General features: G+C 40.6%; 1 protein-coding gene across 15 annotated transcripts in view; it reads right to left on the bottom strand.

Moving 5' to 3' along the window:
- The window catches only part of gpat2 (glycerol-3-phosphate acyltransferase 2, mitochondrial), a 180,560-nt gene extending 159,647 nt beyond the window's left edge, over positions 1–20,913 (bottom strand). For 4 of the 15 annotated variants that reach the window (XM_026187656.2, XM_026187655.2, XM_026187664.2 and 1 more), the window contains exons 1-2: positions 20,759–20,913; positions 13,037–13,102 (exon numbers count right to left, since the gene is read on the bottom strand). The gene's annotated coding sequence lies outside the window, so the exon portion shown is untranslated. Of the gene's footprint in view, positions 1–13,036; positions 13,103–20,413; positions 20,591–20,610; positions 20,697–20,758 lie in introns of those variants that run through there. The other 11 variants (XM_080308808.1, XM_026187658.2, XM_080308812.1 and 8 more) reach the window with 7 other exon arrangements.
- Positions 20,914–21,386: the final 473 nt, after the last annotated feature.

Raw genomic sequence — 21,386 nt, 5'->3', positions numbered from 1 at the left:
CATGCCCACAGAACCAACTGCATTTGTTGTGTCTGTCCTCTCATTAAGATGTTTATCTCCTGCCTGTTTCTGAATTCACTCCAAGACTTTGCCTATATTTTGATGTAAACAGCAGGAAAAGTCACTCCAAAGAACTGCTACAAAATGTAATTATGGTGCACAAAAGCACAAAGATAAGCAAACCATTTACTGGCTTTGTTTGTTCTTTTTTTCTTTCGGTTGTGCTTCCTCATCTAAAAAAGGCAATGATAAGCATTCTTAACCTGCCAGCACAGGCTTTGGAACAAAATAACTGTGCTATCCATCTATCAGTCCACCCAACTATTCATTTTCTCCTGCTTATCCAGGTCCAGGCCATGGGAGCGGCAGGTCCTTCTGCCCAGCCTCTACCTGCAGCTTTTGTTTTGAGCTCAGGGCAGAAATGATACGCAATCTCTCCAGCATAATCCCACAGTGGGGCATCCAAGAAGCAAGTTGATTCAGTACCACAACTGTGGCTGCTTTAAATGTTTACTACTGTTGTGGAAGTTTTCCATTAAATAAAGCCTGCAGACGAGCGGTGAGGGGTAGCTAACATCCTTTAATTAAAACACACGAAGAACAGGCAACCAAGCTTGTGGAGAGCCTACATGACCGCGGGGCAGACGGTCAGCAGAGTCTTCCTGAGCCTAGCATGGCTCTCAGTTAAATACCTTCTTCAGGAACAAAAAGCAGTACACAGCTGTTTCACACCTTAAGGTTCACACTCCCTTGCTACCTACCAGAGTCCTCAAAGAGACAAAAGACTCTTCCTGTGGAGTTGTCTGCTTCCCCCAACTTCCTTACTACACCCCCACCATTTGTCTTAATGTATGAGTGTGAGACTTGTTAAAATCCAGTGGCACCAAGGCATTAAACAATAAAATAATGTGATTAATACATAAGTAAAAGAAATTCCTATACACTACTCACCCGATCCATAAAGGTGAGCAGTGGTATCCTGCAGAAGAAGTCGTTTGACTGCTTATACCCAAAAGCATAAGGATAATCTACTCCTGCATTCCATATACAAATAGTCATAACTGATGTCAAATGTGAACAATGTTTTACATGTTAATTAAAAAGAGTTAAAATAACATAGACAATGTTTAAAAATCAAAGTACACAGTCACCAATCCATTAAAAAAAGGTAAAAGTCATAAAATAAAAGACAAATGGCAAAATGTATTTAGAGTAACAATTTATACATGGAAAGCTACATTTCATATCACCGACAGTGATTTGAATAAAGTCTAAGGAAAACTAGCCTTTCACTCTACTGTAGCTTGATTAGAGGAAAGAAAGCCCTACGCTGGAAAAAACGCAAAAAAAAAGACGAAAAACAGCCACTGGGGTTGGACATGACACACAGCAATATGTCATTAGCGCACTTAAACAAGTATCCACTAAAGCATGCACACATGCTAACAAAAAGTTGAGAGCCCTGTAGAGCAGCTGATTAATGTCATGGGAATGCAGCAAAAATGTCCACAAAAGGATAACATGTCAACGTGAGGGCAGCAAATAATGCTAATTGTCAGTGAAAGAATGTAAACAACAGTAACTGGGCCACATTACATGCAGAATGAAAAATTAGGTGGTTTTGTAATAATCCAGCTTCTGCGGGCTAGTGGAGTGCTGCTCTTTTATCCAGCTACAAATGAGGACCAGTGTATGTTAGAGTATGTTTCATCTTAGGTACAATTAAGGTTAAAAACTGTTAGAGAAACACTTCTTTACATTGAACTAGCCTGTAAGGACATGTGGCGACTAAGATTATAAGATATTCAAGTCAATGCTAGTTTCAGCAATTCTGGGTATTCATCTGTGAAAAATACATCCGTGTCCCTTACCACGTTGGATGGGCTCAGACACCTAGAATATCAGGGGCAAGATTCCCCTGCTAGGACTTTCCAAGGTAACTTGAGCCTAAATGAGGGGCTTGACACGCATCCGTGATGTGCAAAAGCATATCTGATCCCTTAAGTCCAGTGTGTTTGATTTTTATACCCTGGCCCGCTTTAAGGGTCGGGCTCAGGCAGAATTCAGCTGGACTGTGTCAGCTGCCTCCATGCAGCCCACTGAAAACTGAGAGAAATCATGACCATGTTTGTGCGATGCAGGATGGTGGCCAGTCAAAACACAAACAGTCACTTTGTGATGAAGAGTGGCTCTGTGTGTGTGTGTGTGTGTGTGCGTGCGTGCGTGTGTGTCCAATCCAGCCTATACACCCACCATGACAAGTGTAATTGCATGTGGAGTCTTACTGTAGCTGCTAATTGAATTCACAATAAGAGGGAATTTACTTGTATGACCTTTTGGACACTTTCACCTTTCTCTGAAGAACAACAGAAACTTTGGTATCTAAAGGGATGCACAATACTATCAAATAGAACAATTAAGACGCCTGTTAAGTGTTCAAAATGTGCCTGGTCTGTTTTAATTTTATTGTTGTTTACAAAATCCTACTATCTGTCGTCATTCAAAAAATCCTTAAAGACTAAAAACACTCTGCAATGATTAGGCCCTATTTAGGATTTAGGGAAGCATTGTAATTGAACATTGAACACTGGCACGGTTCAATTCTGTGTGTTCTTCTGAAAGGATAATCAGTTTTAACACATTAATATCTGCACGTGTGTGGAGCTGACTCGAACAAAAACAGGTGTTGCACCTTCACTGTGTGTGTGTGTGTGTTTTGTAAACCTGGCTGATGCAGACTTTGTGTTGGAGGGCCACTTCTGCTTATGGCTAGTTTGTTTGGAACAGAACTTAATTTGGAGGCAACTCCATGGGAGCACAAAAACAGAGTTACAGTGTGCAGGGGCTGGACTGGAAGTGGGCCAGGGAGAGAGAGACTTAGAAAGCCCCTTTCTGTGGAATAAAACAGGGAAAGCAAAAAAGACAAACTGAAGCCTAGTGTGCTAATCATTATGTCAGTCCAGGCCAATGGACTCTTGGGGAGGAAGGACAAATGTTTTCTGGTGCGATACACAGAAAACCGTCTAGTTCGAGTACGGGTGTGACTCCAAAGACAACTTTTATAGCATCACAAACTCCAGTTACCTCACCAAGGATGGAAGTATCACCCGGTGAACAGGAAAAACTATGTGGAGCCATCTTTGTGTGGGTCCACCATCTACAGAGACCATCATCTTCTGTGGACTATATTGTTCCACTGGGGGACTTGAGGATGTGATTACGAATAATTGCCTGGCTGATCTGAGAGATTGTCAGTTATTGAACCTCTATGCTAATTACAGTTTTTCCATATTGCTACCCTGCCACATCAATAGACGGCAAGTTCAGTGTGTTGTCTTCTGCACTGCTCTTTTCTGCCTCTTCGACAGGTAAGGTGTTTAGGTGTTTAAGGGATGGAGGTAACGGGAGCTTAGCCATGATCTGAGGAGATCACAGCTCTTGGAAATGCTTCAGTATCCCCCCCAGAAGAGCTGGAGGCAATGATGAGGAAAAAGTAAGATCTGGGCAGCTCTATACCCACAATCCAGATGCAGTTAACCAGTATAAATGAATGGTAAATAATGGTAAATGGCCTGTATTTATATAGCGCTTTACTAGTCCCTAAGGACCCCAAAGCGCTTTACATATCCAGTCATCCACCCATTCACACACACATTCACACACTGGTGATGGCAAGCTACATTGTAGCCACAGCCACCCTGGGGCGCACTGACAGAGGCGAGGCTGCCTGACACTGGCGCCACCGGGCCCTCTGACCACCACCAGTAGGCAACGGGTGAAGTGTCTTGCCCAAGGACACAACGACCAAGACTGTCCAAGCCGGGGCTCGAACCGGCAACCTTCCGATTACAAGGCGACCTCCCAACTCTTGAGCCACGATCGCCCCCTGAAGTATAAAATGGATAGGCATATCAGTGCAAATTCACTCTAATATACAGCCTTAAAGAATAATCTCAATTAGTCAGGGAACCCTAATGAGGCAGAATGAAGACAGTTATGAGAAAGAGTATAGAAACTACAACACAAATACTTTCGAGAACACTGAATGAAAAGCCAACCCACAGGAATCTTAATTACATAAAAATAATAACAAATTTGCTTCCCCAAACACCAAATCCGATAAACCGTTCTTAATGACAGGCCTGTTCTCTCAGATCAAGCCAAACAGTTTATCACTGATAAAGGTAAACATCCAAGCAAATGCACCCCAACTCCCAGGTGACTGGCATAGTGACAGAAGGGGGAGAGGTTGAGAAGAGTTTCACAGAAATGGGAGAGAAGAAAATCAACAAATTGATAAATGGGGGGAAAAAGTGGTGTTAGAGGAGGACAGTGAAATTGAAATACAAACAGGAATGAGACATTACAAAAACATCACAAGAGTGTTAATTTGGTAGAGGTATGAAGCTGCTCATGCACTATTAAAAAGCAGACTCCTGCAGGGATATTGAAACAAATAAACACTCCACAAGCCTCTCCACATCATGCAGATGTGATGGTCCTGCAGGCACTACAATGTGAAGTGGCATAAACAATGCACAAACAAAGCTCCACAAAGGACTTTGGTACACAGAGGCCAACGGTATGGAAATGAATTTACGTCAGCAAGTCCTTGATGCACAACTGATTGTGCTCGTATCAAATGCACTCTGAGACAGCTTCTGAGAGCCAGCTAAGAGTCTAAAAACAAATGTACTTCAAATGTAAGCAACTCCACTCCACATAAAAAGTAATGTGTTACATATTACTTGATACTTTTGTAAAAGTAAAGCATTACCTTAATTACTCCCAGGGAAAAGTAATTTGCTGTACTTGTTTTTGAATTACTTTCACATTACTCAATAACATGCCCTGAAATGCACTGTCACGTAATTACCACTTAACAATATTAAACTTAGGCTACAGTCCCACACACTGGTACGAATTCCTATCCTAACAAGGGCACACATTGAATCTTTCAATGTCCAAGTATAGCAACCAAGCCAACAACAAAGTTGAAACCAGCTCAAAAAGATCTTCACTGTGAATACTGGTTATTCTACTGGGGAACCATGTTTGGGTAGAAATGAATTCTATGATGCTACGAGACGGTATCTGCTCATCACTGCTTTTGTTACTACCAAAGATCAGGCTCTGACTGCCCAGCTGGTTAGCATGTATTCAGCTTGACATCACTCTAACTTCATGCTAGCTGTGTGTAGCAAGAACAAAAGGGACATTTTTCATTTCTACTTGCCCGTCAGACAGATAACTGAATAAACGTATTAAACTGAAGTAACACAACTGTAATGTGATTACTGAATTTAGTACAGTTACATTACCATGATGCAGAAAAATTTAATGTGACTGTAGAAAGCATTCAATTTATGTCCATCAAAGTCCACTGCAAGCAAGGCAGGAGTCATGGAGAAAATAAAAAAAAAATAATTACAATGTCCTTGCTAAATCTACTGAAACATTGTCTTGCAGTTCTTTATACAGCAAATTGTATTTATTTTATTTTATACATGCTGTAACATTTATACATGTTTTTTTCTTTTTTTTTTTTTTGGCCTGTCCCGTTTGGCTCTTTTGCCATCAGAATTGTTGTCTAAAGGCAAAGAAAGATGCCCAACGGATTTACTTTACCAAACTGACCATCCCAGCCTTGCCGTAATGGTCCATTTGATTCACCTTTTATTGTTTATTTTATTTTCACTTACTGAATACGGGACAGACTTGACTGGGGGAAAGAAGGGGAGAAAGAAAGAGGGAAAGAGAAACAGCTGAGAAGAGGGACGGGGGAGAAGGGCAAAAGACAAAAACCAACAGAACGGGCAGAGAAAAAAAATGCATATATCAATCACCTGGATCACCTGCTGAGAAAGAAAAAAGAAAGCAAGCAGAAGAGAACAAGAGTAATAGAATAAACAACATCACAATGATATATGGGAATATGACAGTAAATACTAAATGTTAAACATTATTGTGCAGCACATAAGATCAACAGAACACAGTGTGCTTTGAGGTAGGAGCCAAAAAGGGTGTAGTTTGTGGGTGTGATCACCCGTGTGTACACCTGTGAGCATGGACGCGCTTGTTTTTTGTTTTTTAAAAGGTTCCTTCATGTAATAATCTGCTAGAGGGTGTGGGGGGGCCACAGCCCCGTCCTCCAGGGCATGAAGCAGGTATGGAGGAGATCAAAACTCCAGACATCCAGAGGCCCCCAGAACACAAGAGACCAAGGAAGACCAACAGAGGGGCAGCTGCGCCACTGTCCCGGAAAGAGCTGAGGAGAGTCCCAGATGAGGGCTCACTCAGCAGCCGCGGAGCAGAAGCCAGGGGGAGTTGCAGTGACGCGCCTGTGAGCTCCGCCGGCAGCCAGCTGCGCCTGAGTGACCGAGCCCCAGGCCGAGAGGCCGGGGGCACCCCACCTCCGAAGTGGCCCGAGCGAGCCCCAGGCTCCAGGCCCCGATAAGCGGCCGCCAAGGAGTGAGCCGGTGTGTACCTGGACGCCCACCCCCGGACACAAAGAACCACCAACGCACCGATGTCTGAGGGGGTCCGCCACTGGCAGGGGAAGTGGTGGTAGGGGGAGATAGGCCTCCAAACCTTGGAGGGCCTGAGATGTCCCCAGAGAGGTGGCGCCTGACACCCAACCTGACATATAGACACAGACATACAGGCACACACAGATACAAACATCCATTCCCACCCTCATGCTCTCATATGCACTTACTCCACACTCAACCAACGTGGAGACAGACATAAAGAGACGTTGTACACACGATCACACTCCCCAAGCGTACTCTACAAACCGGGTCTAGGTGCCCCCGCCCCTGGAGGGGGGAACTGCACCCAGACCCAGGTGGTGTTTCCCTTTTCCCTGCGGTGGGGGGAGGCAGACCGCCCCGACTCCGCAGCAGCAGGAAGGCTCCACACTCCAGACCGCAGTCGGACGGCCAACTCCTCCTCCTAGCCCCCCTGCTCCAGCAGGTCACAGAGAATGGGGGTGAGAGAAGACTCCAAACCTCCCTCCACCCGCTCATTGTAGTGTTGATGCATGTGTGTTTTAAGGTGCATTTAAAACCCAGGAGGGCTTGGAGCTACCTGCCAGAGAGCAGCAGGTAAGCGCATGGTCCCTCCTGCTAGCCCTCAATGTCTACGTGTATTTAAAATTGAGAGGTGGGCAACGATGCCAGGGGTGGGGTGTACACCCTGATGGTACTTTGGACTCCGTGTATCGTGCCCACCCCCAAGATCCTATATGTATGTGTAATGAGAGTGTGAGTAATGTGAATGTCTAAGTTGTGGGATAAAATTGAGGCAGAGGCAGCCAGAAGGGGACAGAGGGGGGGGTAGCCTCCTCTGCACCCTGGTGACATACCCCTACTCCAAGGCCCTGCATGTGTGGGTGGTTGTGGTGGAGCGGGAAGAGGGAGGCAGCTGGAGATGGGGAGGGAAGGAAGGGAGGGGCAAGTGACCCCTCCCTGGGGCCAGCTCCCCCGCTGACCCCAGTAGGCACCCCCACACTCCGCGACCCGCCAGGGAAAGGGGGCCCAGGCCCATCCAGACCGGGGCCCAGTGCAGCAGCGCCGCCCGGCCCCACAGAGCCTGGGACAGTCCACCCAACCCCACCACAGAGAAAACTGCACCCACCCCACCATCCACTCATCTTCCAGACTACATAAGACAATAAACACCCAGGCTGAGATCTTCCTCCACCTCTCCTGTATCTCCCCCTCCTGCAGAGGGAGCTCCTGAGGAGAGGAAAGCTCCTGCAAGATGTGACAATCTCCCCCACCAGTTGAAGAGCCCCCCAGGTGGCTCGATGCACCGGCGGCACCCTGCATCCTGCTGGAACAGTGACCTTTTTAAATCAGTTGTTTAGCCTCATGCTGCAAAACTGACGTTGCTATGTGCCGGTGGTTTCCCTTTGATCTTTTCTGTGTTTTTTTTCCTCTCTACATACTTTTTATGAATCAGTAAACCTCACAGTGCTAACTACATTATTTATAGGCTCCAACAAATTGCAATACAGTTCAAGGCACTGGCAGAACAATCAAAATGTGTTCTAGTTTACCTAGAACCTTTACTGGCTTTAATAATATAATAAGTGAAATAAACACACACAAAAAAATGGATATGGATATAAATGAACTGCTATCTCCCCCCTGGTTTAGTGCTTATACATTGCAATTTTCCTGAGGATCAGGCCCTGACTGTCATTTGCACTTATGCACCAAACATTCAGCACTCAAGGTACCCAACTTTATTTGAGCCATCTGGGGACTCTCAAAGCTCGTGAAACCCGAAGGGGCATGACTGGAGAAACAGCTGAGCTGAGCTGAAACCAGGTGGTGGCTTCTGTGATTATCATAAATTGCTCATATCTGATAATACTTTCAAACATAACGTTGCAAGTTCACTTGGCACCTGAAGACCTCAAGCCTCGGGTTCATCGTTGACCCTGTAATTATGATCATCTGATCTGTAGATCACTACCTTTGGGTGAGCTAGAAAAGGCATCAGGGGAAGTTGCTGGAAAGGCCTGGCTGGACTACATGCACTGTGCGGGTGTATTGGGAGCATCTGGCAGCAGCTCAGTCTAGGACACAGGTGTCGAACTCCAGGCCTTGAGGACCAGTGTCCTGCAGGTTTTAGACATGTCCTTGATCCAACACAGCTGATTTAACTGGCTAAATGACCTCCTCAACGTGTCTTGAAGTTCTCCAGAAGCCTGGTAATGAACTAATCATTTGATTCAAGTGTGTTATTTCCAGGGAGTCATCTAAAACCTGCAGGACACCGGCCGTCGAGTCCTGGAGTTTGACATCCCTGGTCTAGGAGATAATCAACTTCCAGCGCACTGCTGAAGTGGCTATACAGAGTTATGGATTTAAGCTTGATGTCCATCACTGTAGCAACTCCTGAACCAAATTGTGGACACCAGAGATGTAGATAGCCATTAAGTCCTATTGAACTTGCTTAGTTTGTGGAACTTGAGAGGCAGCAAAGTTCAGAAGTCTCAATACTTCTTTTTGCAGATGATGTGACTCTATTGATTAAGCAGAGTGCGGAGCTGCTAGTATCAGAATTACCCTCTCTGGGTCTTAAAGTGTGGCTTTAAGCCAGAAAAGGAGAAGTCCCAAGGTTAAACTCACCTATGGCCCGGAGCTGTGGGTAGTGATCCAAAGAATTAGATTCAGGATACAAACAGCAGTAATGGACTTTCTCTGAACTGCGTCTGTTCTCAGTCTTAGAGATAGGGTGAAGTAAAGCTGCTACTCCTCGGTGGTGAAATGTTTCTCGTTATGTCCAACTAGGAAGAGGCTCTCTCAAGTACCATCACTGCTAATGAGAGTCTGGTCCCTGCCTATGACCGAACAGCAAACTTCAATGTTAAGTTCTCTTTTGCCTACAAAAGATATTTAGGATATTTGTGTGTGTGACAGAATTACATATTATTTATTACCATCAAGACTTACCGATGCATTTTTTTCCTTTTGAATAATATGATCAATCTAGAACACTCTCAGTAACTGTTTTTGTAATTTGGGTTTTTCCCCCCTCCATCCTAATCCCCACACATGACCTAGTAAAGTAAGAAACTGAAGCAAAAGTTTTGTTCTTTTTTTTTTTTTTTCTTTTTTTTTTAATTTAAAAGAGCCCTTTATACCACCAGCATGAGTTCAGATGAAAAGTTGTTTACAAGTTTGGCCAGAACGAGGGATGGCTGATCGCACGTGGTGGAAGTGGTGGTTTGGGTGTTAAGATAAAAAGATACTTATAGATACATTTACACCCACAAGGCTGTAGATGCCCACCCTCTGTCTCCTGGCAAGAAAAAGTGTGACACGATGCGCAGTTAAGGGAGAGAATACCGGCTTTGTGTGAGAGCATATGCTTCAGGAGAGCACAAAACACGGACAAAAGTAAAAAGAGATCAACAGTATTAAAAGCCTCCCTCAAGCCTATTCCTGTGGCTCAGAAGTCAGTGACATCTCAGGAGAAATAAGAGACGGTATGAGGTTAGTTTGTCAGTTGACTGGAGACAAAAATGGACAGAAGTACAATAAGCTCCGTAAGAATATTTAGAAGTGTTAGAGACTGAAGAGCCAGGGACTTGAGATTTAATAACAATTTTAAGAAAAGAAAAATTGAGACATGAGTAGTACTTCGAGGGCTGTTATTAATTTCCAATAATTATTTGTCTGCTGTAGATATGACTACTACTAATGACATACTTTAAAATATGAAAATGTAAAAATAAGAAATATGTTTACAAAATAATAATTGTTAATTTAATTTTCCATTTAACAAACTTGTGCATAACTTTATCCTCTCATTATTGTTTCTTTCCTCAAACACAAATATTATTAGAAGAATGAGACTGATATTAACATTTCCAAAGTATATAAGAATTCAGCTATGTGGTCTAAAACATCAACTGGCTTTTCTGTGACAACGTGATGTCTGTGATGTCTAAAACATAGTAGCACTGTGTAACAGTCTGTGCTACATAGGGGAAGCTGTCAAGGAGTAGCACTGTTTGTACTGACTGATTTGTTAAAACTTGTTTTATAAAAGCTTTGTTTTGTTTTATTTTGTTAGTTTGCATTTTCAGTTTTTAAATATTGTTTTTAATCTGTTTAATTTCAGTAGTTTGATTAGTATTCAGTGTAAAAGTATCAATACTTGTACACAATACTTATTGTGTTGACCAAATTGACAAAAGACCGAAACTAAAGACATCTCTTAAGTATGTCTCTCTTTTTAGTTTTACAAAGACATAATATAGTTTACTTTTTACTTTAGTAACCAAAAATCTGATATAACTTCAATTTTAGTAACTATGAAAATCCTGCTCTGATATGTGTAAGGAAGTCAGGCTTACCCTTGTGCAAACATACAGATGTAAGCTAAGATGAAACACTGCTCTTCCAATATAATCCCCAGAGCTGGTTTGCTTGTCTCAGTTTAGTTTTGGTACGTTTGAACCTTGGTTCTTATTTTCATAATAATAGCAAGCTGTACGTTTTAATTAGTTTCAAAAATCTCTGTCAGAACATGGTATGAAATGTTTAGGTGGAAACTAGCGAGCTAACTTCCTGTTAACTTCTAACTCCGTTAAATTTAATAAATTCTGTTTTCATGGATGCCTGGATGTTAAATTGTTACACCTGGTAAAGCAGCAACGCTGATGATTTTATTAAAGATGGAAGAATTTAGACCGTTTTTAACTCTCGGTGTTCATTTGACTTTGGGACCTGAAGTGGATGGAGTTTTGGACCCAGATTACTCTGCGAAGCTCCTCACTATGGCAGCCGTAATGCTCTGACAATCAATCAAGTCAGTAAGCACAACCAGAATTCATACATAAGGCACACTCTCGTTTTTTGAGAAAATTAAAGGATTTTAAGTGTGCCTTATAGTGTGGAAAATACGTTATACAGAAGAAAAGAATATATCATGATATATATCGTTACCGCACATGCTTCAAATTATACCGCAATATGGATTTTAGGCCATATTGCCCAGCCCTAGCTCTTAGGCACATACATCACAGGCCTCTCAGGTCGGCCCAAATGGTAAGAGGCCCTGGGGCAGAAACACTAGAGATTAGATATTTTTGTTGTCCGAGGGAGCATTTAAGGATCCCGCAGCAGGAGTTGGAAAACAATCCCGAGAGAGACATCTGCACTAACTCGCTTAGCTGCACTCCTACTATGACATGCTGTGAAAAAGCAGAGCAGAATGGAGAGATGGATCGAGTTTCACAACACTTCTAAAACTCAAATGCAAATCAAATAGGCTATATTCTCGCCCAGGTCCAGAATGGTGATTTGTCTTTATATCGCTCCAGTGCCAGTGACTCTGAGCGGACGCACAAATATTTAACAAGTCTGTTACCAACACCTTCCCCATGTTTATTATTCCGGTCATTTATTTTTCTTACTCTTGACATCTTTTTTTTTCATCTTTGTGTTACAAATGATTGATCTCAGGCTGAACAGAACTTAGCACACTCACTAACCACACTTCCAAAAATAAAGCATTAAAAAAAAATCTATCCATCTATCTTCTTAACTGCCTTTTCAGTTCAGGGTCACAGGAGGGCTGTAATCTATCCTAGAAGCAAGGTACAACCTGGACTGTTAAAACTGAAAGACAGACAACCATTCACACCAACAGGCAAGTTTAGTCACCAATTAACCTAACATGTATGTGTTTGGACTATAGGAGGAAGCCAGAGTACCAAGAAAAAACCTACACAGGCACAGGGAGAACATGCAAGCTCTACAGACAAAGACTCCAGCCAGCTTGTGGATTAGACACCAAGACGTTCTTGTTGTGAGGAGACGGAGATAACTGCTGCACCTCTGTAGTGCTGTGCAGAGCAACACATAAACACGAGATACAACTTGTTAAATTAAAAAAAAAAAGTTTGTGTCCTTTTCTTTAAAAAAAAAAAAATCCTAAGACTTGAGCCATATTCATGCTCTTTTGTAGCACTACTGCATTTAAAATAGGAGTAGACATGCACAGGCTTTGAGATGCAAAGATAAATTTTGAATGTATCATAGTGTTTACCGAGTATGGCTGGCCAATTTTGTTTTGCTATAAAATATGTATGAGGGGTGTCAAAAAGTTGCAAAACTTTCTTTTTTTACAAAGACATCTTTTCTATATGATAACAATTTATTTTTGATCAGAGAACTTTCATTTATTTTAAATTCCTCTCGAAACACCACATTCAAAGTTCAAACAACATTTCTTTTTGCCACTGTTAACAAAAATACTTGTAATAGTGACCACAACTTCCTGTTGCTATGGTCACTTTTAACATGGCAACTAAGTTACCTATTCAGAACAGTTTCAGATCACTGACCAAGACATTAACATCTCAAAGACAGCTGACCCTCCAGAGCAACAAATTTCCCACGTGTGGGACTAATAAAGGTTATCTTATTTACTGGAAGTGACTTAAAACAATGGACTCAAATGTGCCAACATATTCATAAGACTATGATGGCAAAGACAGAATCTGTCCTACCTTAAGCTGAAGCGGCAACAGGGTTTGTCAGGTGAAGACCACTGGAGAATGGACGCTCAGCGCTGTCTTGAAAGAATCAAAAATACTTGTTAGGACCATTAAGTAAGATGAGATCAAATTTAAAAAAATATCAACAAATATGACACAAAGTCTTGGTACTGTCAAATTATCACTACAAAATATGTTTCTTAGCGACATGAGCCAGAAAGAAAAGCTTTAACTTTACCCATAATTAAGTGACACCAAGACTGAGTTAGTGAAGAGATAAGGTTAAAATGAATTTTCTAGACAGGACAGCACTACATCACTTATTCATACATTTTTCCATAGCATAGCTATGCACTGCTGACCAAGACCTTGAGATCAACCCCGAAGGCACCCCCAAAGCTACCTACAGAACTGTCCTTGGGTGCATAAAGAAATCCTTTAACATTACATTTCAAACAATACATGCATGCGCATGGGCGTCTGTGTGTAGGCAGGTGTGCAAAGCAGGTCATGCCACGCACAGGCTTCTTTTATGGCTGTGTAAACTGAATGTGGCACATCTCCCCTTCCAGCAAGGAACAGTTGTCACCCCAACGATGAAATGAGAGCAAAGGAGAAAGCCTTCAAGGAATGAAAGCGTGGCATCTTCACTGTGATTAGGTATTCACTAACAGACAAGTCAAATCAGTGGTAATAGGAAGACATCAATGCAGTGAGTGAAGACAAATGAGACAGGAGAGGGATAAGATGTGAGAGGAAGAGAAATCCTCTGACTAAGAGCTCAATTGATTGCAGTGAACGAACACTATATTCTTTTTACCATGATAAATGCAAACTGTATACAGCTGGACATTACTGTTTTAATGAAGGTAATCCAATTCATTACCAACTGTCGCTGAACACCCCTGTACACATGCAGCCACTTGAAATGTGGATCAGCTCGTGTAAGATGACACACATATAGGCTTCCCTCACGTAGTCCCAGTCAGAGGGTGAAAACTGTCTCACTTTATTTTTTTTCATTTTTCCTTTACCCTAATATGCATAGCAAGAAGGCTGCAAGTAGTATTCTTCTAAAATCAATTAAAGTTTTATGTTTGTCTGGATATTCGTGCAGAAAACACTTGTGATTCCATTTCCAAATGACTAAATTTAGTCTTAAATGCTCATAATAAGCCAGACAGCTGCAGATGCATCTGCCAGTTTATTTAATAATGTAAAATTATTAAAGATGGTATGTCAAAAGCACTGCCAAGTCTGCTGAAGTAATCCATATTCTATCTAAATGCGCATTTTATTATCTCTTTTGATTATGTCCTTGGGTGGCTGTAGCTCAGGCGGTAGAGCAGGTCATCTACTGATCGGAAGGTTGGTGGTTCGAATCCTGGCTTCCCCCAGTCTGCATGCCAAATATCCTTGGGCAAGATATTAACCCCAAATTGCTCTCCGATGCATCCATCGGAGTATGAATGTGTGTGAATGTTACTTAGAAAGCACCTAGAACAATGTGCTTGTGCGAATGGGTGTGAATGGGTGAATGCACAAGTTGTGTAAAGCGCTTTGAGTGCTCAGAAGAGTAGAAAAGCGCTATATAAGAACCAGTCCATTTACCATTTTATAGTTTGAGATAGAATATGACATCAAATCTGTGACCAAATCTAACTTTGATCACAGCATTGTTTATCACTTTTAAAAATTCCCATGAAGTCACCTTTTCAGAAAAATTAATTTTTAGTTTATCAACCTGAGCCAAGCCGTATCGTGATATCGTTTAGTTTGTCAATCAGTAGAGAAACGTGCAATCTGATGCAGACAGCATAAAAATCAAATTCTTATTATAAAATATTTTGAAAAACTACTGAAAGTTACGGGGCCTCTTCAGATACTAATCTTCACTGCAGAGTAAAATTGAAGTTCTGCAACAGAAAGGAGTATATTGTTGCACTGATGTCAGATTTTTATTGAACGAGTCTCTAAGAGTACGAATGTTATTTATCTACTATCCTCCAATAGGTTTTTTTTTTCTTCTTCTTTCTTCAGACAGTGGGTACAACAATAATAATAATATTAACAGTAATGGTAATAAGTTCAGGTGGAACATCACATCAACTGATTGCTATTGGCATGCTAATATAGTGCTGAGACTACAGTTACGATATCAATACGTCTGCCTGTTTGCGCTCATCCCACACAATCTTATTTAAAACCATACAGAAATATGATGAATGGTTAGAAATCCTTCCTGCAAGTATTGTATTTCTGAGGCTAATATTTTGTTCAATCTGGTAATACCACTGTACCCTGTCATGTGTCAGCATTTTTGAAAAACAATCTCCTTAAAAAAGCAGCAGCACAGGCCATCGGGGAGGAAGCTTATCACAGGGATTTATGCTCCCAGTAATTCTGCACACACGAAGTAAATGTATATCTACAGATTTATGGGACTGAGTCCTGCAGGAGTCTCCAGCCAGAGAGCGGGACTATCTTTCCACTAAACAAATCCAAAAAGAAAATCCATGCAAGAATAAACTGCAATTATATGTGCTATAAATATAATAATTTCACATAACATTAAATCATAATGAGAATAACTTTCACTATCATTTGGGGTTAGCAGTAGCCATATAATAAAGGCACACTGTGCTTCTAGAGCGGACGTTTTTTTTTTTTTTATATTCCAGCATTTTCAAAGCTCTGTACACCCACATACATGTAGGTGAGCTCAGTTACTTTGATTAACCTCGGCTGGATCTCAAAGGCAAGTAATGCTCTGACTGCATAGATACCTGACCTGGACAGAGGAGGCTGTGATAGCTCTCTGTATAATGATGCTGAATTTAGTCGAGTTTATAGTAATTAAGCTGTTCTAGAAGCAAACCTAATGTCCACTGTTTATCAGTTGATTGGTGCTCTGATAATTGAACTCTTACTTAAAGAGACGCCCTAAGGTTTAATCTTGGCTCTGTATTTGTGTGTCCTTGTACTGAATTTGATCGTTTTTGTGTGCAAGTTTAACTAACTCTAAAGTTTGAATCTGCACTGCTTATTCATTGTGTGTCAGAGTGGGTGTGTAGCAGCAGTAGATTAGGGAATGTCTCAACATATCCTCTTAATTGAGATAAAATTATCATATTTAAAACTTAAGTCTTACCATTAATTATGTCTTATTTGAACAGTCTAGTAGGAACAGGGTTTGGTAGACACGTTGAATCTGCACTGGAGGAAGAATTAATGAAGTTAGTATAGAAAAACTGACTGGAGAGAAAGAGTCTTAAATAATATCAGCAGTTACTGAAGTTGCTCTACTTAATCATAAGTTGGTGGGACAGCCGTGAATTATTTTGATTTGATTATTGTTATTTAAATTTATTCTTATTTATTTGCTTTATTTGTTTATCTGACAGCTTTATTTGTGGGTTGGTAGTTTGCAGTTACAATATTATTTGTAAATAAGTTCATCAAGTAATGTCTACTTAAAGTGGCTTAACCAAACTCTGTTTCTTTGTCAGCCCAGTTGCAGTGCTGAAAAAACACTGGGGGTTGTTCCCAGTAACATGTCCTAGCTTTTTTTTTTTTTAATGGAGCAGCAAATTTTCCTTTCCCCACTCCATTTTCTCTCCAGCTTATGAATCATTTGCTTCAAGGTGTACGTTTATGAGTTATACTAGGAAGCCAAACCTATATGATTTGTTTCTTTCTCAGAGAAGCCCACAAGCCAGCATCATACACAAAGAGGAGCTAACACTATTAACAAGATAATGAACCTCTATGGGAGTTTTGGTAGCTGCACACGGCAGAACATAACAAAGGAATAAATTAAACGTTGTTCCACTTTCAGAAAGACGTATTTTGTCTGCTGTACACCATGACAGAATTCTTTCCATGGTTAAGAGAAAAAAAAAATCATAATATTTTACCCTCTGAAGGACACTCTCAAGAAGTCAGGGTCTACAATCAAGAGACATCTTCATAAATGTAAATACAGAGAGTTTACAAAAAGGTGCAAACTGCTGGACTCACTCAAGAACAGGACACTATCTTGGACACTTTCCAAATGAAATAATTCACACAGACAAAAAGATAGGCGGAAAGAAGCCAGCAAAAAAGCCATCACTGAGTGCTGGCCCCAGAGCAACCGACCCACGAACACCTTGTTCAGACACACTGTTAAAAATCTACATGCTTATGAACAGCTGACATATGCAATAACACTTCAAAAAGAGGTGGGAGAGAAAAGGTGGGAGAAATGGCTGTTATTTAGCCCACAAAAGCTAAGCTAATCGTACGAGGTGGAAGAAGTCGTTTTTCTTTTATGGACAATTTTGTTTTATTTTGAATCTTACCCCATAACCGTATGTACTATTATTTGTTGCCCGAGATTCACAGAATTTACAGAAAATGCACTATTGTGGGATATATATTGTTATCAGGATGATATGTCTTATATTGGGATATGAGATTTTGGTCATATCGCACAGCCATAACCCAAGAGATTCTCAGGACAAAGCAATGGGGTGCTCTTCAGTATGGCCAACTCAGACACCTGAGCTCAAACTAATATAGCAGCTTCTCAGTCATGAAATACAAAACTAAAAGCAAAAGGACTTCCAAAGAAGAACCAACTGAAAGCAGCTGCAGTAAAAGCCCTCGAGTTAAAGCTGAATGTCCGCATCTCAATCTCATATTGACGGATTTAAAATCCACTGAGGTTGTGTACAGCAGCAAAATTAAAGAAATTGTGTCTTTGTTCAACAAAATATGGATATACCGTAACTGCCAATGTTGTTGTGGTCCTGGGTGTCTGTAACACACTTATTGTTTTTCAGTTCTTATATTTTCCAGTTTTAATTTTTACCTTCTTCTCTCCTATCTTTAGTTACTCCTCATTTCCTTTGAAGGTTAATGTTCTCTTCCATCCAGAATTAATGTTATTTCCTGCTTTGCTGCACCCTCAATACATTTACCTTCGTCTAACTCTTTGCACCTGTATGTCTTTCAAGCCTTAGTCCAGTCACCCCAAATGGTGGATATATAGCCTCATCTTTTTCTTTGCTTTTAAGTTCCATGTGTCTTTTCTGCCCTTTTTGTGGGTTCCTGTTTTTGTTTACTTGCCCGTTGAAACTCAGTGCTCCGTTTTTTTTGGCATCAGCAATGAACATTGCATGAACCAACAGCCTTTGAGTCCTGTACTTGGGCACTCTCTCCAACATTATCCCAACAGACTTGTTAAACCGATCATAAAGAACATTTCTGAATATCTACTTCTTGCTGGCTTGTCAAACTTGTCTTCACATGATTATTGACAAAGATTTTTAGTGGAGCTTTGTGATCTGGTTCAAATTTTTGTAATGAATAAAACAGACCGCTTTTGGAGACAAAATATATTTGTCACTGCTAGTTCTTAAATTCTGCATCACTTCCATCATATCACTACTACTAACATGCACTTTGTTTGCTTCAACACTGAGATTATGTCACTACTTGAGAGTTAGTGCAGATAATTGGGGTCATTTTCAAAATCATTATGTTAAAATAATTACTGAAATTTCATGTAATGATGGGGCTAAAACATAGAAAACTAAGCGTATGATTTTATAACATTTTCTAGGTGGTTCCAATTTATGAATTTGCCATCACAAAGAAAATAATTTACACAAGATCTAAATTATGACTTAAACCTAATAATATTTTAATTATTGATTAGTCAGTGGTTGTAGTTCAATTTAACCTGATAGCCAGTGTGGTTTCCTCACCTCTTCTTCAGGGCTGCAGTGCCAAACTCACAGTCTGTGTCTATTTTGACATAAACACGGCACAGCTGTAAACACCCTGAAGGCAGTGAATTACAGCAGCTAAATTGCACAACACCTGTGGAAAATCCAGGGTTATCAGATTTTTTTTTTTTTTTAAATCACCACCGTGTGAAGAGATGTGCAGTTTTTTTCTCTGCAAACCAAGGGATGAAAATGTTATCATTATTGCTAAAAAGCATCAAGGGCTGAATTTGCCCAGCCATAAATCTTGTACTAAACCAGCAACTGTGTATAATGTGAAAAGGCTCAGCAGCTGGTTAAAAGCAGCAAATGAAAATACTCCGAAGAAGTTATCACAAGAAAGAAAGAAAGAAAGAAAGAAAGGTGAAATGTCTGGTGAAACTGGCTGAAAGCCGAAGTATCACAGACTATGATCTGTGCCGACTTTGTTAACTTGTTTAATATTTCAGAGCCTCCTTTACGTGTAGGCTCTGACTAAAGCACAATGTTGTTGTTTTTTTTATGATTAAACTACAGCCACATAATAGCCAAGGCAGAATGTCAGAAAAAAGTGCATAGGCCTTTTCTTAAATGTGGTAATAATATCAATAATCACTTTTACAAAATTTACAAAACTTGCAGTATTAAAAAAAATGCCTAAATACATCAAATGAAAGAGAAAGAAGAAATGAATGCAAAACTTTTATAAATATCTCTGCGGCGCCCATCTGAATGTGTCTCACCCTGTCCATAGCACTCGCCTCTGTCACACCAGTCCTCTGTACATCCATGAACCTCCTCTGATATCTTCGTATTTTTCCCCTGCCTGGTAGCTCCGTATTCAACATCCTTTGTCAAGTATATCCACTATCCTTCCTCTACTCATGTCCAAACCATCTCAACCTTGTCTCTCTAACTTTGTCTTCAAACTCCTCGATCGGAGGTGTCCCTCTGATGCACTTCTAATCCTGTCATGCTGGTCACTCCTGGTGAAAATCTTAGCATCTTCACCTCTTCCACCTCCAGCACTGCCTGCTGTCTTTTTGTCAGCATCACTATCTCCAAACCATATATCATAGCAAGTCTCGCTAACCATATTACTTGCTGTAGCCTCTATTTCAGTATTTTTATGAGTGCCCAGTTAATTAACCTAATCCAAATATTTGATGTACTGCAATATAATCTGTTTAAATGGATCCAAAATGCTGACATTTAAAATATTTGAATTAAAAAAACACTTTGTTTTCCTACTGCTTAGACACCAACAGAAAAAAAGCATTTACAGTTGTGAATTCAACTGTATTTTAGATATTTATTTGGCCTTGTGGGCTTTTGCCATTTCTACTTTAAATGCAGCATATACCAAAAAATTAAAAATAAAAATCTTACTAGAGGGTGAAAAAGATGTGATTATTATTTAAACATTAACCAGCACTGTCAGCAAAAACAAAAAAAATGGGCAAAATCATTTATCCCAGCATAACAACACCTGTAAACACTGCAAAGCACTTGAGATACATACTTCTTCTAAGAAAGTCTTTTGGCTACCCAGGGCAATTAACAGTAATCAAAACGCTATCCCTAGATTTACAGCAGACTGAGCAGGCTCGTTAGCTGTTAGCTAACTTGGCCTTACCGACTGAGCAGATAAAGATGACTGGGCTCGTGATTCACCATATGCAGCCCGTTTCTGATATTTACCATCCCAAAACAAACACAGCAGCCCCTGGAGTGTTTTATCTTTACAGCTGCAGAGCAAAAAAGTGCCAATTAAATAAGCTTTGGGCAAATATCAAAAGTCCTGTGGATCAACTTGTTCTCACATCTGCTCACCTGCCTCATGAAGTGCTCCACAGCACCTGTGCACAGATAGCTCAGAAGCTAGCAGCCCCGCGTGCGCAATCAATGAACATCACAGCATCTGTTTTTTTCTGAGGTAAGCGTTTAAAATCCACAACAGTGTGCTTAAAAAATAACTCACCGGAGTTTTTAACACGTTTCCTGTATCCACAAAAACCCCACTCCCCTCCAAAAATACAGCAAAATCGAGACCGTAGAAAAATAACTGAGCTTTTAAGAAAAGTGCAGCTGGTCTAACTCACGTTCAAAGATGTCTACCGGAAATGGAATAGTGTAATCTCCTTGCTGTTTGTGACAATGTTATATACCTGCAATATAATAATATTGGAATAGATTCAACAAGGTGTTGGAAACGATCCTTTATACATTATCTTTATAATGTATAATAATTTATATTTCAGAAGCAGCGGTAGTTTTATTATCACATACACATATACATAAATACAGGTGGTTTATACTATGCAACAAACTTCTTATTTCTAATTGAATAAAATTCGGTTTTATAAATTATATAAAATTCTCTCATTCAACAAGATAAAATTAAATACATAAATAAAATAAGTATCCCAAAAATTTGGGGAGAAAGTAAAAAGTAATAAATATGCAATAAATGAAAAGAATGCAACTTGTGGGGATAGGTTAATTGGATAATCCAAATTGCCACTAGGTGTGAATGTGAGTGTGAATGTGGGTGTGAATGGTTGTCTGTCCCTATGTGTTAGCCCTGCGACAGACTGGCGACCTGTCCA

This window comes from Astatotilapia calliptera, chromosome 12, assembly GCF_964374335.1.
Source record: "Astatotilapia calliptera chromosome 12, fAstCal68.1, whole genome shotgun sequence".
In the NCBI taxonomy this organism is placed as follows: Eukaryota; Metazoa; Chordata; class Actinopteri; order Cichliformes; family Cichlidae; genus Astatotilapia; species Astatotilapia calliptera.
The sequence above is the reverse complement of the archived record's forward strand: the minus strand, read 5'-3'. Positions and strand labels throughout refer to the sequence as shown.